This window comes from Oryx dammah, unplaced genomic scaffold (assembly GCF_014754425.2).
Source record: "Oryx dammah isolate SB20612 unplaced genomic scaffold, SCBI_Odam_1.1 HiC_scaffold_28, whole genome shotgun sequence".
Taxonomy (NCBI): domain Eukaryota; kingdom Metazoa; phylum Chordata; class Mammalia; order Artiodactyla; family Bovidae; genus Oryx; species Oryx dammah.
The window spans coordinates 103,473,588-103,491,976 of NW_024070212.1; the positions used below are offsets into that span (position 1 = coordinate 103,473,588).

Genomic DNA, 18,389 nt, shown 5'->3' on the forward strand with positions numbered 1-18,389 from the left:
AGAGACAAATAGTATTAAACTAGCTGATGGAAGAAAACAATACCACGAAGGTGGTGAGGTCTACATAACCTAATGTTGCCCTGTAGGAAAGCACTGTAAGAACTCAAACCGTGGAGGCAGAATGATTAGAATTCAAACACTGATTCCACCTAATAGTGGCTAAACGATCATGGACAGATTTCTTAACCTAAGCGCCTTCTTTATCTCATTTGTAATATGGGGTTAAAGTAGGTGCTGGACTCATAGAAACCAGCTTGGAAAACAGGGTCATTTTTACTTTTCTTAGAAGTCAAAGAAGACTATTAAAAGTCATTGGATTTACTAAGAAGGAATTCTGTGGTGATTTCTCAAGGAGTCATGTATTATCTGAAATAAAAGTTAAATTATGCAAGTTAAAACGAGAATCAAAATTGAAGGGATAGTCATAGAATATAGGAAAAATGTTTTAATGGAATCATCAGAGAAAGTCATGATAAAATGACTTAAGAACCTAGTGAAGGGTGCTGATTTTTTTTGGGTGTTTGTCTTTTGTTGTGTTTCTTTTGTTTGTTTGTTTGGTTGGTTGATTTTTTTGGCCGCATTGCAGCAGGAGGGATCCTAGTTCCCTGACAAGGATTGAACCCATGCTCCCTGCAGTGGAAACACAGTCTTCACAGAGTCTTAACCACTGGATTACCAGGGAGGTACCAAGAGCGCTGTTTTATTTTTATCTTTTTTTTTTTTTTTTGAGCGCTGTTTTAAATGAGGAGAGATCCATGGATATCTGAATGTACAGGAGAAAGAAACTATGATCAGGGCAAGGTTTAGAATGCTGAAGAAAGCAAGAAAACCACAAAAGTCAGGTCAGAAGAAATGGTAAAGGCAGTTAACCGTGAAGAGAAAGGCATCTCTTTTCCTCTGACTCCAGAGAAACTAACGAGAAGAGGCACGTGTAGGAAAGGAGGGACAGAGTGGTAATCGAGTTTTTTGTGGGTCTCACCCAGGTGACTGCAGCCTTCCCCATGGCCTGGAGGAGGCTTGAAGGTCTTCTCCTTAAACATAAGGGCTCCACCTGCCTTGCTCTTACCTGGACTTGGACCTCCTGAAACCTCTCTCTTCATCAGCCAAGGCTCTTCTCCTTTCTCTAACTGGGAAATCACACCAGGTTTGGAAAGCTGGTATCCTGCTCACAAGAAGAAAAAAACGGCATGTGCTGAGGTCAGAGAGGTATCCCAAGAATTTACAGACAGTCCTTTGTTAGTCAGACCTTCTGCAGAGTAGAGTAGAAAGACCAGGGCAGAAAAGACCACAGCAATTCTGACTTGCTGTTCAAACGGAACTAGAAATTTCTAACACAGAACCCAAAGCCCAAGCAGAGCAGTTCAGTTAGAAATAAAGATTCTTATTCCAATAGGCAGGTTCTAGTTACAAAGGGAATCCACCCTTACCCACTGAGGCCAGGTTTCCATAGTTCTCCAGCATTGCTTCCCGGTACAGATTCTGGTGAGCAGCGGCCAGATGCCCCCACTCCTCCTGGGTGAAGTCCACAATTATGTCCTTGAAGGTCAATGGTTGCTAGAATATCAAATATATTTCTTTTTAGCCTGAATCAGGAAGTTGTTCTAACTTTATATGCTGAGAAATTGTAGCCAAGTTTTCCTGGACCCTCTTTTTTTTTTTTTTTTTTTAAGCAAATCTGTCACAGAGGTGGAAAAACAGCCCTCCGCAGAGATTCTCCTCAGGCCAGATAGGTCTATATCAATCTGTATGAGAAAGCCTGCCACATGTGGGAACCCATCTTGTCAGCAGAAGTTCAACTTTAAGGAATCCAATATGTTGCACTTTTCTTCCTCTGTGTGCCATTTCTCAAGGATTCTCTGTTCCTTATCAGTTCCTATTCCCGGAACAAGTAGAGGTGCATGCAGTTCTCAGGACTGAGATCATGGGAAAGAGTACCTACATGGACATGGATTCCTTTTAGTAACTCCCTTCAGAGACTCTTTTCAGCATCAGCAACCTTGTATGTATTAGACTATCCATTTTGTTACAACGGATGAAATTTCATTCTTTGTAATAGCTAAGTAATCATTTTACTAAAGATATATAAGCCTGCATTTCTGCTAATAAAATACCCTTGCTCCACTAGAGACCTGGGTCCCCCGTGTCCTTTCTGTCTTCATTCTCGTCAGAACGTGGAAACCTACAGAGCTCACTTTCTCACCCAGGCTTTCAAGACCTCCTTGAGAGGATGCCATGTGCCTTTGTGAGCAGTACAAGTCCTGTGTATGGGCTTTACTGGTTTTCCACATAACCTGAGAGATGCTGCTCTCTCTTTTTCTGTCTTTCTTTTCATCGACTCCAGTCCACCAGGCCCTCGTCCGTAAGGACCAAGTGGCACCTGAACAGGGACCTGGAATTCACAGTATTCAGGATGGAGTAACTGGGACCTACTGAGGTCAGGTAAGTGCGGCGTTATGGGACAAACAGCTGGAAAGCCCCACCATTTTTCTACTTTACTTCATTATTTATTTAAAGTTCAAAGATTTTCGCTTTCACATCAGCAAATAGAGGCTTATCTCCAAATGGTGGAAAACTATCTTGATTGTAACAATTGTAGTCATCTTATTCTTGCTGTTTGCCTTTTATATCTGTAACTATATAATGAATTTTATATCTAAGAGGTTTGAGGCATTTAAGTTACAAATGATTATTCAAGCTCCTATGATTGCCACAGGCTCTTCCAACTATTACTTGGGGCCCCTGGATCAAAAATCCTCAATATGAGGATAAAGAAAATATATTGCTTCAACAATTTAGGGCCTACACCCCTTTCCAACAGGAAAAAGTTACGGAATGATTTCTCCACCCCTTTCCCTGACAACCATATTTTCCTAAAAACAGGAGGAAATGAAAGAGTTAAAGCTTTCGCAGACAGTCCAAGGCCCTATAAAGAGGAAGCAAACATTATCACTCATGCTTTCCTTAAGCCTTGTACAACAATGTATCTTGCTGGAGAACTGACCTTTCTTTAGGTCCAGAACTAATGATTACACAGCGCAATGTCTTACTCATGGAAATGCTTTTCTTAGGCTCTATGTTAATGATTATAGTTGTAACAAACCTTGCCGGGGAACTTGTATCTCAAGAGTTGTACCCTTGATTGCACAGCAACACTATATCTTGCCCAGAGACACTATCTGGAACCTGTTCTCCCTGGCTAATCTTGTGCCAAAGTTATCTCTGGATATATGTCTTGGGAAAGGGCCTAACAGAACTCTTACAACATTGAGGTATTCTTTTTACCTATTCTCAACAACTAGTTGAGAAATATATAAGGTCCCACTTAAACTACTGAGACAAATACTCTTTCTATCCCCTTCTGATATCTATATCAGAAGCTTTCTCTGATCTGTCACTTTACACAAAGCTCTCAATGTCTGAAACCTGTCTTTGGTCCCAGAATTAACTCTCCTTCAGAGACTACTAATCTGACAGAATCATTCACTGTAAGCTATCATCTTGGGGGCTCATCAAACCATTAAAAGAAGTTACCCTTGAAGCTTGAGATCGAATTACTCCTCAAGGAGAACCTAAAGATAGCTACACTAAGATATTACAAGGGTCTAATAAAGCCTATGCTGATTTTCTAGCTAGACTAGAAACTGTTATTTCCCACAGTGTAATTGGAGAAGAAACCAAAATACAACTAGAAAAACTGCTTGCATATGAAAATGCAAATCAAAAATGTCAAAGGGATATCACTCCAATACGTGAGACCAGGACTGTTATTGATTATTTGAAGGCTTGCTGCAATCTAGGGTCTGAGACACAGAAAATAGAAATGTTAGCTGAAACAATGGCTGCTGCTTTTAAAAAGGGAAATGAAGGATATTTTGCATATGGAGATAAGACCCATTTAAAAAAAGATTGCCCTAAGAATTAAAATAAAAAATTAAAACTAATAAAAAAATTTCCAAAAATCTACCCTCGCTGCCATAAAGAGATACACTGGGCCAAAGACTGCCAATCTAAATATGATATTGAGAGAAAACTTATTTTGAAAAACTTCAAACAGGGGACTCCCCAGGTCCCCTTCAACAAAAAAAAACAGGGACAAACTCCATCTTTTCACTCAAACAATCCCTTCTAGAATACCTACTGGACTTTTTGGACCCCTGCCTTCACAAACCTTCGGCCTTTTACTTGGCCAATCTAGCTTGACTTCTAAGAAAATTACTGTTCACCCTGAAATAATTGATTCAGATTATAAGAGAGAAATTCAAATTATCATGTCATCTCAGATACTATGACAATTTAAAAAAAGAGACAAAATTGCCCAATTACTTCTTTTACCTTATATTTCTATTAACTCCTCTAATGATATACAGACAAATAAATTAAGAAATACAGATCAAAAACAATCCTTATGGACATCATTGGTATCTGAATATGCCCAACCAAATATAAATATCAAAATGAATGATAAAACATTTTCTAATCTCCTCGATACTGAATCCATTATTATTTCCAAATACTTATGGCCTAAATCTTGGCCTATACAGAAAATTTCTTACCAAATTACAGAAATTTCTCAAGCCAAAGTACAAGAAGTCTATCCAAACATTCAAATTTATCCTTGTGATAGACCAGAAGGCCAGCCTACAACATTACAACCTTATGTGATAGATACACCCCTTAATCTATTAGAAAGGTATTTACTTATACTATGACAAACTCAAATATACATTCCACATTTTTCCTAGGGGCCACTGCTCATTTAACAAACAAAACAATTATTAAAATAACTTAAAATTATTACAAACCTATTTGGACAGAGAAGTGGCCCCTTACAAAAGAGAAATTACAGGGTGCTAAAGAACTTATAGATACACAATTAGAATTAAAACATATTGAGAAATCTTATTCCCCTTGGAACTCTCCCATTTTTGTTATAAAAAAGAAATCTGGCAATTGGCATCTCATAACAGACCTTTAAAAAGTTAATACATCTATGAAACCTATGGGTGCATTACAACCAGGAATCCCATCACCTACTACTATTCCTCAAAACTGGCATATTACTATTATAGATTTACAAAATTGCTTTTTTACTATACCTTTACACCCTCTAGCAGAGAAGGCAATGGCACCCCACTCCAGTACTCTTGCCTGGAAAATCCCATGGACGGAGGAGCCTGGTGGGCTGCAGTCATGGGGTCGCTAGGAGTCGGACACAACTGAGTGACTTCACTTTCACTTTTCACTTTCATGCATTGGAGAAGGAAATGGCACCCCAATCCAGTGTTCTTGCCTGGAGAATCCCAGGGATGGGGGAGCCTGGTGGGCAGCCGTCTATGGGGTCGCACAGAGTCGGACACGACTGAAGCGACTTAGCAGCAGCAGCGGCACACCTTCTAGACCGAGAGAAATTTGCTTTCTCTCTTCCTTATCCTGATCACACCAGGCCCCATAAATGATACCAGTGGACTATATTACCTCAAGAAATGATGAATTCTCCTACCATATGTCAAAATTATGTAGCCAAAGCCCTGAAACCTATAAGAAAACAATTTCCTGACCTTCTTGTTATTCATTATATAGATGATATATTATTTTCAGCTCCATCCGTGTTAGAAACTCAACACATGTTTAATATAACTCAACAATGCTTAAAAGACTTTGGATTAATTATTACCCCTAAAAAAATCTAAACCTCTATACCTCACCATTACTTAGGGTTTATTATTAATAGACAACATCTTACTCCTCAACTAACACAGATTCGTACTGATAAATTATCATCCTTAAATAATTTTCAAAAACTTTTAGATGATATAAACTGGATTAGATCTTCTTTAGACATTGCTAATTATCAACTAATTTATTTAATACTTTGAAAGGAGATCCCAATTTAAATAGCCCTTGTTCACTTTCACAAGAGACACAAGAAAAACTCTATTTAATACAAAATAAATTACAAAAGCAATTCCTTACACATATTAGACTTGATTTACCTCTAAAATTATTTATACTCCCCTCTCTTCATTCTCCCACAGGACTTCTTGCCCTACTAAAACACCCAATAAAATGGATCTATACCCATTTTAGAGGGACAAAATCACTTACACCCTATCTTGATTTAATCACTTTAATTGTCATCAATGAAAGAAATAAAACTAAGCCATTAATTGGCTCCGATCCTCATAAAATTGTTATACCTATTAATAAATCTCAATTTTAGAACACATTACAAACTTCTATTGATTTCCAAATAGCCTTTCTGGAATATTTTGGAGATATTTCATTTCACTATCCTTCTAACAAGCTCTAGAATTTCTTAAAAAATACTGAATTTATTATCTCCCATATTGTCAGCTCACAACCTATACCTCAAGCTGATGTTTTCTATATAGATGGGACCAAAACCACCAAAGCCTCATTCTGGTCTCTTAAAAAATATAAAAGTTTTTATACTAAATTTCATTCTGCTCAACAAAACAAATTATATGCTCTCATTCAAGTTATTTACTTACATCCTTACCCCATTAATATAGTCTCTGGTTCCTTATATTCAGTTTTTGTATTAAAAAAATATAGAAACCTCCACTATAAACTCCAATCAACCTGTTATTCAACAACCTTTTTTTCAAACTACAATCTATTATTAGAAAACGCACTTCTCCAATTTATATTACTTATATTCAAACACATTCCTGCCTTCCCGGCCCTATGACTCATGGTAATGAACAAGCTAATAAATTTGTTTCTTTTGCTACTCCCAAAGAACAACATGCTTTATTACACAATAATACTGGCTCCTTACACCAAATATAGAAAATTCCATACCACCAAGCTAAAAAATTCATTAATAATTGCTCTACTTATAAACCCTTACATCTTCGACCCATTACACAAGATAGCAATCAATCTTCAAAGATTAAAACCCACTGAATTATGACCAATGGATGTGACTCATTGCCCTGAACTCTCTCCATCTTCTTTCTTACATATCTGTATCAACACAAACTCTTCTCTTATCTGGGCCACACCTCTTCAAGGTGAAACTATACAACACGTTATAACTCATCTATTAACTTGTTTTGCTATAATAGAAACTCCTAGTTCTATAAAAACAGACAATGGCCCTGCCTATATTTCTAAACACTTCAAACAATTTTTACAATCATTTTCTAATAAACATGTTACAAATATTCCTTATAATCCACACACACAATGTATAGTCAAACAAACACATCACACACTGAAACTACAAATAAAAAAATTTAAAAAGGGAGAATACACAGGAACACACTACTATCTTCCTTATCTAAAACAGACTTTACTAGATTCCAACATAAACTATTCTCTAAACCTGTATTAACTACTGTTAATACAGTTTTATTTGTTTTAAATTTTTTAAACTTACCGCAAGGAGATATTTTGACAAAAGCAGAAAAACATTTCGAGGCATTGAAGGATACCTCCCTTCCTCTGCCTATTTGGTATCAAGACGGGTTAACTAAACAATGAAAATCTGGAGAATTAATATTACAGAGAAAGATGTATGCTTATATTTCTCCAGATGGATCCAACGAAGTCAGTTGGCTCCTTCTTCAGAAGATCCACCCCCCGGGAACCACCAGCATTCAAGATAGAGAGGAAAAGGCGAAATCTCCAGTAAGAGGAGGTTCCAGTACAAGCCATGGTGGCTTTAGAGATTTCCAAAAAACGCCGCACTCAACGTCATCTACCTCATGATCTCCCTACTTGGGGACAGATAAAAACCCTTACTAATCAAGCTGAAAATCTGGCTTCACAACAGGGAATGCCTCGGAATCCAGAAAATATTTTTGTCACTATGCTTTGCTTTGCTTGCTTTTGTTTCCCCCGCTCAGGCTGACTTGATTAATTACACTTATTGGGCTTATATACCTAACCCCCCTTTTATTGCAGGTTATAACATGGACAGGCATAAGACCAATCGTATCCACTAATGACTCAGTACATATGCCTCCTCCTTAGAGCCTGGAGGGGCCCTCACGCCCTGAGGAAGAAGAGAGACTAATTAATATTTCTCTAGGTTATGAAATCTTTCCTTTATACATGGTCCCAACAGAATTATACATAAACATTAGCCGACAAACTTGGGCTTTTGTCCTGCCTCCAATAAAAGACTATCGGACATTGCTTGGATTATTTACTGCCCTTTCTTTTATGAGAACCATGTCAACACTGCTGAAACTCCAGGGAAAGGACAAAAACCATTATGTAAAGGGCTTACTTATAAAAACTTTAAATATTCTCCTGTTCATTGGGACAGTTGTCAAACCAGATCAGGAAAGTTTATGTTTGTAACCAATTACACCATGGTGTATGGTTACCTGACTGTTCAGATGATATTAATTGTACTGTATGTGATTATACTACTCAAGTAACATGGAAGACTACCAATACTACGATGAAACATTACCATGACAAAGGACTTCTTGGTGGCAGCGGTGGGATGGCACCTCCTCGCCCTCAAATCATCCTCAATAAACAGATTGGACCTGAACAATGAGACATTTGGAAATTTGCCACAAACACTGAAGAACTTGTAACTTGGACTGGATATTTCACAGAGACTAGTTATGGTTATAGTCATTATTCCTTTCATTATAATCATTCATATTTCATACAAGCTTGTGTTCCCCTTCCTTTTGTTGTAGCTATAAGAAACTTACAATTTAATAAGACTTTATGTTCTGTAACTTGTATAAATTGCAAACTATATACTTGTCTTAACTCCTCCATGTCTATAAAAAATGAATCCCTTCTGATTCTTTGATCTCGACGTAACCTATGGTTGCCAATAGATCTCCAACGACCCTGAGAGGAAGGTCCCATGGCCGGACTTGCTTCCCAGTTACTTACTAAATTATTCCAATGATCTAAACAATTCATTGGATGGCTAATTCTTGGCATTTTGGGATTAATAGCCATTTACACTACTGCTGCTGTTGCCAGCATTGCTTTACAAACCTCAATTCAAACACACAATTTTATCCAAAATTGGACTAAAGATGCTCATACTATGTGAACCACTGAGGCTTAGATAAATGAGGAAGTTCAGGATGAAATACAGGAAATAAAAATAGCCCTCCAATGGATCGGAGATCAATTAATAGATTTACAAAAACAAGCTGTACTAAAATGTGATTGAAATTCTACTCAATTTTATATTAATCCTGTTCGGTTCAACTATAGTGCCTACAATTGGAAACAAATCAAATTTCATTTGCAAGACTTACATGATAATGCTTCCTTAAATGTACAATTATTAAAAAAAAATCTTTAAAGCCTAAGAGTCTACCCTCTTCCAACAATCTGGAAGCCTTAGCTGAACAGCTAGCTGATCAATTATCTGGACTAGACCCTTGAAGATGGTTGCAAAGCATTATACATAGTATTGGATCTGGAATTGTAATGCTAATAGTTGTCCTAATGGTTATATGCATATTATACCAATGCCTTTCAACTAAAATTGTTCAAACTAAACAAACTCATTTGGTCAGGACCTTTTTCACTAAAGTATCTACAGTCACCCGCAATTATGAAAAAATAAAAAAGGGGGAATTATCAGGGGATGTTCAACTTTAAGGAATCCAATATGTTGCACTTTTATTCCTTTGTGTGCCATTTCTCAAGGATTCTCTGTTCCTTATCAGTTCCTAGTCCAGGAATGAGTAGAGCTGCACGTAGTTCTCAGGACTGAGATCATGGGAAAGGGTACCTGCTTGGATTCCTTTCAGTAACTCCCTTCAGTGACTCTTTTCAGCATCAGTGACCTTGTATTTCCATTTTGTTACAACGGATGAAACTTCATTCTTTGTAATAGCTGAGTAATCACTTTACTAAAGATATATAAGCCTGCATTTCTGCTAATAAAATACCCTTGCTCCACTAGAGATCTGGGTCCCCTGTGTCCTTCTTTCTGTCTTCATTCTCGTCAGAGCGTGGAAACCTACAGAGCTCACTTTCTCGCCCGGGCTTTCAAGACCTCCTTGAGAGGACGTCCTGTGCCTTTGTGAGCAGTACAAGTCCTGTGTATGGGTTTTATTGGTCTTCCACGTAATCCGAGAGATACTGCTCTCTCTCTCTTTTTCTCTCTTTCTTTTCGTCGACTCCGGTCCACCAGGTCCCGGTCTGTAAAGAAGACCAACCCCATCTCTGATGTGGGGAAATCTAGAAGGAGAACTCCTTGTCATTCAGCCTTCATCAGCTCCTGTGGACAGTCTTTTGAAAACCATTTGGCTGATTCTCTGATGGAGGTTACAAAACAATGCAGGGAGCGTGTAAGTTGTCTCTTCCAACTCGCAGTTTGGCTGAAGGCAAAATACTCATGAACTGTATTAAAGAAGGTTGTAAAACAGTATATAGTAATTTAAGGACAATAAAAATCAGGAATATTTGAGAAAGGGGAGAGTCCAAAAGGAGGCTAAGGCCACAAGACAAGACAGGGACCCTGGCTGGGCTGAAAGAACTGGTTATAAATGAGAACATTTCTACCTGAGTAAGACCCTTAGCTAGGGATTTCTGTTAGTAAGAAAAGTATGCGAGAATAGCACATTTTTGGAGGGAGCATGAATTGTACCTTGTAAGGAAGATCCCTTGACCAAAGTGGACACTGTATTGGGAAGTACGAGGGCCTGCTGTGAATAACCTACACAAATAACCATTTGAGTTGTTTTTTTTTTTAAATATTACTAAATGGGAAGAGAACTCAGAAGCCAGAAGGCTGAAATAATAACAAATTCCTTAAGTATACAGACTATTTTAATGCTTTTCATGGATTGTAAATAATTCTGGAATGTATTTCAGCCCTATGAGGCCAACACTAGGATCCACATTTAACCAATGAGAAAACTGAATTTGAGCAAAGTTAAAGACTTGGTGTTAGTCACTCAGTCATGTCTGATTCTTGGCTCCTCTGTCTCTGGAATTCTCCAGGCAAGAATACTGGAGTGAGCAGCCATTTCCTTCTCTAGGGGATCTTCCCAACCCAGTGATTGAACCCATGTCTCCTCTATTGGCAGGAGGATTCTCCTACATTGGTCTGAGCCATCAGGAAAGCCCCAAAGACATGAGACTAAACCCTATACCATGTGATTTTGGAAGCTAAGATCTCTTCACTTTAAAAGTCTCCTGTTCTCTAATATCTCCTTCTGCATTGGTTTTCTAATTCTCTAATTCTCTAACTCTCTTGAGTTTCCCTGTGCTTCTGGGGTTTGGTTGTACAGAACTTTGCCTGCTCCCGGTATCATTGGCTTTCTAATGAGCTAATGTATGACTCTTGGAAGCTTTCCTTCCTTTTCTGCTCGGCCTATTTCATTTGCACCCTTTGTGACCTGTCAGCAGCTTCTCTACTCACTTCTCTTCATCTACAATTCTGCTCCTGGACATGACCAAAGATCCTCTCTCAAAGGTCTTTAAGGAAGTACATGCATCTCCAAGAATATCAGAACCTCACTCTTTTCATTTTAAAAATGTTGCTTAAAATGTTTTACAATGCTTTTCTTTCCCCTGGATGACATCTTGTGAATTTTAAGAGCAAGAATTACAGGGAGCTCCTTGGTAGCCTAGTGGTTAGGATTCTGGGCTTTTACTGCTGTGATCTTGCAATCTGTCTGGCATGGCCAAAAAAAAAGAATTACTTTATGTACTTTTCCCACATACATACACACACACACACACACAAAAAAAAAAAAAAAAAAAAAACATGATTTTTTAATTTGTTGTTGGATAAATGGCTAGAGGTTTGCTGGAAACAAGAGGGTTCTTCAGGAGGGTTACTACTGGTGGGGAAATTACCTGTAAAATAAATCTATGCAGGCTGATTTCAAACAGGCTAAGAAAATCCAATCCAAGAAGTCAAGCTAAAGAAAATCAAAGTACAGGGCTCTTAAAATCTAAGAAAAAATTTCATGAAAGTGACAGGAAACTCCGACCCACCTGGGATTCTGCTGTCAGGGACCCAGAGATCACTTCATCCTCAAAACTTTCTCCCTGGGTCTCATCAGCATCCTGAGATAGCCAAGCTGGGAAAGGAAAAGAGCTATGAAGTTTGCATCTCTCCAAATCCCCCTAAATGGAAAAACTTCCTGCAGACCTGCTGAACACAGCCCCTCTCTCAATACATTCACAAAGAGGGACATTGAGAGCCACTCAAGAGCAGATTGGAGCCTCCTAATGGGAGGATCTGCAGTACATTGATTACAGGATTAATGTTTCCCAATGACCAGTGCTGGTCCAAGAGCACAGACCTACCTCAAAAATCCTCAAACATTCCTCACTACAAGAAAGAAAAATCCAAACACTTTACCATATCATAGACTTCAAGATCCTCCACAAAGAGTCCAAAGCTATTTCTCCAAGTATTTCTTGCCTCTAAACACTGGACACACCTACCACATAACCCACTCTTTGAACACACCTAGATATTAATAGCGCCCAGCTCAGAACTTCCCCCAAGGCCTACACAGTGAAAAACCGAGGTATCCTGGATCAGTCCAAGTGAAGTTTTATCAGATCCCCTTAATGAGAAAAAAAACTTCCTCTCCCCTATATTCGCCCAAAGCTTGGTTTTTCTCTCTAATCTGGTATCTCAGGCTGCCTCCTACTATATTTATTTTTATAATTATATCCTTCAGTTGAGTATTATGAGTATATGTGTAGAAACTTTATCTGGTTCACTGTTTCCCATCTTCTAGTTAAGTATAACACCCTGCCAGGCTACTAGAATTCAAGAAATACTGGCTGAATTTGACATGTTAAAAATATGGGGCTTCCGTGGTGGCTCAGTGGTAAAGAATCTGCCTTCCAATGCAAGCGACATGAGTTTGATCCCTGATCTGGGACGATTCCACATGCCACAGAGCAGCTAAGCCAATATGCCACAACTAATGAGCCCATGCTCTGCAGCCTGCGAGCTGAAACTGTTGAAGTGCCTAGAACTTGTGCCCTGCAACAAGAGAAGTCACTACAATGAGAAGCCTGCACATCCCATCTAGAGAGCAGGTAGCCTCCATGCACCGCACCTAGAGAACACCTGTGTGTAGCAACAAAGACCCAGCACAGCCATAAATAAATAATCTTTTTAGAAAATATATGAACTAGGGAATCCCCTGGTAGTTCAGTGGTCAGGACTCTGCACTTTCACTGCTGAGGTTACAGGGTTAAATCCCTGATCAGGTTAACTAAGATCCCACAGGATGCAAACAAATGAAAAAAGCAAAACAAAATAACTTGTAATTAAAGCACATGAGATAGCAGGGCTAATGGCGACCTCCAAGAGGGCTCACGCCAAGAGGCACCTTCCAGGATTGTTGCTGCCAGTACCCCCGTCCCCCTGGAGACCCACTTCTGACCCACGTCTCTACAGGAGATCCTCCAACACTAGCAGTGCTCCCTTGAAAGGTGAAGATCTTAAGCATCACACCTTAGAATGGAGATTTCATCCATTAGGAAAGACACCTCCAAAAACTCTCTGTAATAGCCCTAGAAAGGCTCCTAACGGGTATTGCTAACCAATCCTTGTGCTGCTACGCTCCAGGGAATAGACACCTGGAGTCACATGACACACCTAAAAAAAGCACCAGACACTAACTAGAAATGCGTATCACCTGGTGACCTAAAAGTAAATATTTCCTAGAACTGAAGCAGACGATAGCACGAGAGATAGATGAGACAGCTTTCCCAACATATCCAGACCAGGACTGTTGGAAGTTCGTCACTAAAGCTGTAATGACGACATAATGCTTCAGATAATCTCCAATATAAGCACTTTAGATAAAAAATGCCTGAGAGTTCTCCCTCCTACCCCTTCGTTTTACTCAAATTGACGTTAATAGGTTTCCAATTTGTATACTTTCCCTCTGATGTAAGGCACTATTCCCAGAAAGAACTTTCTTGACATTGAGGGACAAAAGGGCTGATGAAACTAGAAAACCTGACTCTTGACTAACCAAGTTTCCAGAGGAAGATCTTGGTCAAAAGGAGGAAATGTAGAAATTAACAGAAACCTCAATTTTAAAAAGGCTTCCCTTGTGGCTCAGCTGGTAAAGAATTTGCCTGCAATGCAGGAGACCTGGGTTCGATCCCTGGGTTGGGAAGATCCCCTGGAGACGGGAAAGGCTACCCACTCCAGTATTCTGGCCTAGAGAATTCCATGGACTGTATAGTCCACCGGGTTACAGAGTTGGACACGACTGAGTGACTTTCACTCACTCAATTAAATAAAATTGGGAGACCAGAAGAGGGAGCTCTCATACTCTACAATGATAGCAGAGTCCAACAGGAAGAAGAGACTCCTCTTCTTTCATGGCAAGCATTCAGCCAGCGAAAAGCTATGGAATATTTTTAACTATAGCTCTTCCAACTTCCTTTTTCTCTATAAAGTATTCTCCTGTCCTTATCATTGGGGACTTGTACATGGTTCACAGTAGTTGCAGACCACAAGTTGCAATTCTCTGCTGATTCTGAATAAACCCATCTTGGTTGGAGAAATTTTTTAAAAAGCACATGAATTATTGTCCTTGTATTTTTCCCTTAACTTTTTATCACGAATACTGAACACCCATATACCTTCCACCCACATTCAATAATCACTGCTGCTGCTGCTGCTGCTAAGTCACTTCAGTCGTGTCCGACTCTATGCGACCCCAGAGACAGCAGCCCACCAGGCTCCCCCGTCCCTGGGATTCTCCAGGCAAGAACACTGGAGTGGGTTGCCATTTCCTTCTCCAATGCATGAAAGTGAAGAGTGAAAGTGAAGTTGCTCAGTCATGTCCGACTTTTCGCGACCCCATGGACTGCAGCCTACCAGGCTCCTCTGTCCATGGGATTTTCCAGGCAAGAGTACTGGAGTGGGGTGCCATCACCTTCTCTGCAATAATCACTAACGTTTGCCATATTTACTTCATTTATCTATACTTTTTTCTGAGCCATTTCAGAGTTGCAGATATCATAGGACTTCCTTGGAGGTCCAATGGTTAGGACTCCACACTTTTCCACTGCAAGGGTCGTGAATTCAATCCCTGGTGAGGGAACTAAGATTCCACATGCTGTCATGATACCTCCTCCCTGAATACTTCAAAGAATCTTCTCCTGCATACCGTTTATCTCAGTTCAGAGAGTTAATAATGTCCATCCAGATATTGAGTAAATATTCAGATTTCCTCAACTGTTCCCAAACTATCTTTTAACCTGGATTTCTTTTCCCAAACCAGGAGCCAACCAAGGTTCACACACTCAAAATGGCTGTTATTCAAAGCCTCTCTTACTTTTTTCATGCTTTTAAAACACTGGTATTGTCTTACTGTATCCTCATGGTTAGGTTTATCTTACTTCTCCATCCCCTATATTTTCTTTAAATCAGAAGTTCAGCCTTTAATTTGGATCAAGTTAGTTATGACCAACCTAGATAGCATATCCAAAAGCAGAGACATTACTTTGCCAACAAAGGTCCGTCTAGTCAAGGCTATGGTTTTTCCAGTGGTCATGTATGGATGTGAGAGTTGGACTGTGAAGAAAGCTGAGCGCCAAAGAACTGATGCTTTTGAACTGTGGTGTTGGAGAAGACTCTTAAGAGTCCCTTGGACTGCAAGGAGAGCCAACCAGTCCATTCTGAAGGAGATCAACCCTGGGATTTCTTTGGAAGGAATGATGCTAAAGCTGAAACTCCAATACTTTGGCCACCTCAGGAGAAGAGTTGACTCATTGGAAAAGACTCTGATGCTGGAAAGGATTGGAGGCAGGAGGAGAAGGGGACGACAGAGGATGGGATGGCTGGATGGCATCACTGACTCGATGGATGTGAGTTTGAGTGAACTCTGGGAGTTGGTGATGGACAGGGAGGCCTGGCGTGCTGCAATTCATAGGGTCGCAAAGAGTCGGACATGACTCAGTGACTGAACTGAACTGAACTGAAACATTTTAGGGAGGAATATATTATGGGTGATACCATGTGCTTTATATTACATGACTCAGAGGCACAAAATGTCAGGTCATCCCATCACTGGAACACTTGGTTAAGATAGTGACCACCAGATATTGCCACTGGAAAAGTATGTTCTTCCCCTGACATTTAGCAAGTGACTTGTGGGGGGTTATAGCTCAGATGGTAAAGAATCTGTCTGCAATGCAGGAGACCCCGGTTCAATTCCTGGGTCAGGAAGGTCCTCTGGAGAAGGGATAGACTACCCACTCCAGTATTCTTGGGCTTCCCTTGTGGCTCAGCTGGTAACAAATCTGCCAGCAATGCAGGAGACCTGGGATCTTCCCTGGCTTGGGAAGATTCCCTGGAGAAGGGAAAGGCTACCCACTCCACTATTCTGGCCTGGAGAATTCTACGGACTGTATAGTCCATGGGGTCGCAAAGAGTCAGATATGACTGAGCAACTTTCATTTCATTTCATTTGTAGGGGTGACACTTTGACACCTTGTGAATATCCTATTCCCCATCAATCTTCCAATTATTTCATTTATAGTAAAATATCCCACCATTCCTTTCACATTCATTACTAGAAGGTATTTTCTGAAAAGGATTTAAAAAGCAAGGTCAATGCATCCTTCATTCCCATAATAATATATTTTCAAAGTAAGAAAATCAGTGTCTTAATCACTTCCAATGTTGACAGAGAGTTTTCTCCCCTCTTCTTCCTCTATTTTAAGTATCATCATGAATTTGTGGAATTTTATTTATTTAAGGTGTTACAATCAATCTGGATACTTAAACTGTCCCCAGTTTGAACCGGGCTATTGCACCCTTTAAACACAGGTCCGTTAGTCTCTGAGCTTTTCCTTGCTATTTGAGCTCAAGATACTCCAGTCTCACCTGGTACTTTCCCTCCTGCCTTCTACTTCTGACCTACATACCCGGCACCTGGACAGGTCATTTGTTTGATTCACATTTCCTCACTGTTAAATATGGAAAATCAGGCAAGTTCTCCCAGCCTCATACACCCACGGGGAAGTTGAAATAACATACACAGTCATGACACTAAAATACTGGTTGGGGGCTGAATTAACCACTATTATTTAGGAAAACCTCAGGCCAGGAGCAACAAAGAACTCCAGAGGCTTTTTACCCAACTGCCTCCCCAACAGATGCTTCTGCTCAGATGTCTACATTCCTTCCCACTCTGGAGGACGGTGCTCTTCCTCCCTCCCACCCAGCAGTCTAGTCTCACCTTCTGTAAACATCTCAGTCATGTCCTCCCACAGGGGCGCCCCCACCACGGTCTTCTCTGGATGGTGCAGCTTCACCCAGGTGCTGGCCTCGGTGGGCAAGGTGATCAGGAGTCACTGGATCATGATGACTTCAGCACTCCTTTCTGGGGAACTCTGGCTCCACCCACAGGGCAGAGTCCTGACTGGGCTTCTCCACTTTCTGATGAGGAAACTGCCAGAGTCTCTGACAGGAGGCTTTACAACTGCACAGGTGTCCTCCACTCTTAGGAACCCAGGGAACAAACAGCACCAAAATCCAGAGTCTGGACAGTTTTACTCTCTAGGCTCTCAAGGAACACCTCCCATCCTTGCCTCCATCTGTCTCCTTAGCACGCAGCTGGAGGCTCCAAGTATTTATTCCCAGTCACCACGATGGGCAGAAAACATCAATGTTAGTGAAAAGATCTAGGAAGTTCAATCACATGGTCAGAACTTACAGCAATCAATGAAAATTTCTTTTACAGTAGATACACGGAGATCATGGATAGACACAACCCACATGGTCCAAAACACTGCTGGTGTCTAGAAGCATAAAGGAATTAATAAAACCCAATTCTTTGTTTTAGGCAGTCCTACCTTTAAAGTAATTTGGAAATTACAAATTTGGAAAACCCAGCAGTGGCCACAAGACTGGAAAAGGTAAGTTTTCATTCTGATCCCAAAGAAAGGCAATGTCAAAGAATGAACTACCATACAATTGCACTCATTTCACAAGCTAGCAAAGTAATGCTCAAAATCCTTCACACTAGGCATCAACAGTACGTGAACCAAGATCTTCCAGATGTACAGGCTGGACTTCGAAAAGGCAGAGAAACCAGAGATCAAATTACCAACATCTGGTCTTGGGCTCAGACATAGGTTGTGTTAAAATGGCGAAATGCACCAAGAAGGTTGGAATCGTGGGCAAATACACCACCCGTTATGGTGCCTCCCTCAGGAAAACAGTGAAGAAAACTGAAATCAGCCAGCACGCCAAGAATACCTGCTCCTTCTGTGGCAAAACCAAGATGAAGAGATGAGCTGTGGGCATTTGGCACTGTGATTCCTGCATGAAAACATTGCTGGTGGTGCCTGGACCTATACACCACTGCTGCTGTCACAGAAAAGTCTGCCATCAGAAGACTGAAGGAATTGAAGGGCCA

The 18,389-nt window shown here is 40.2% G+C and overlaps 1 pseudogene; it reads right to left on the bottom strand.

Annotated features, from left to right (window-relative positions):
* The window catches only part of LOC120856351, a 21,747-nt pseudogene extending 3,578 nt beyond the window's left edge, over positions 1–18,169 (bottom strand).
* Positions 18,170–18,389: the final 220 nt, after the last annotated feature.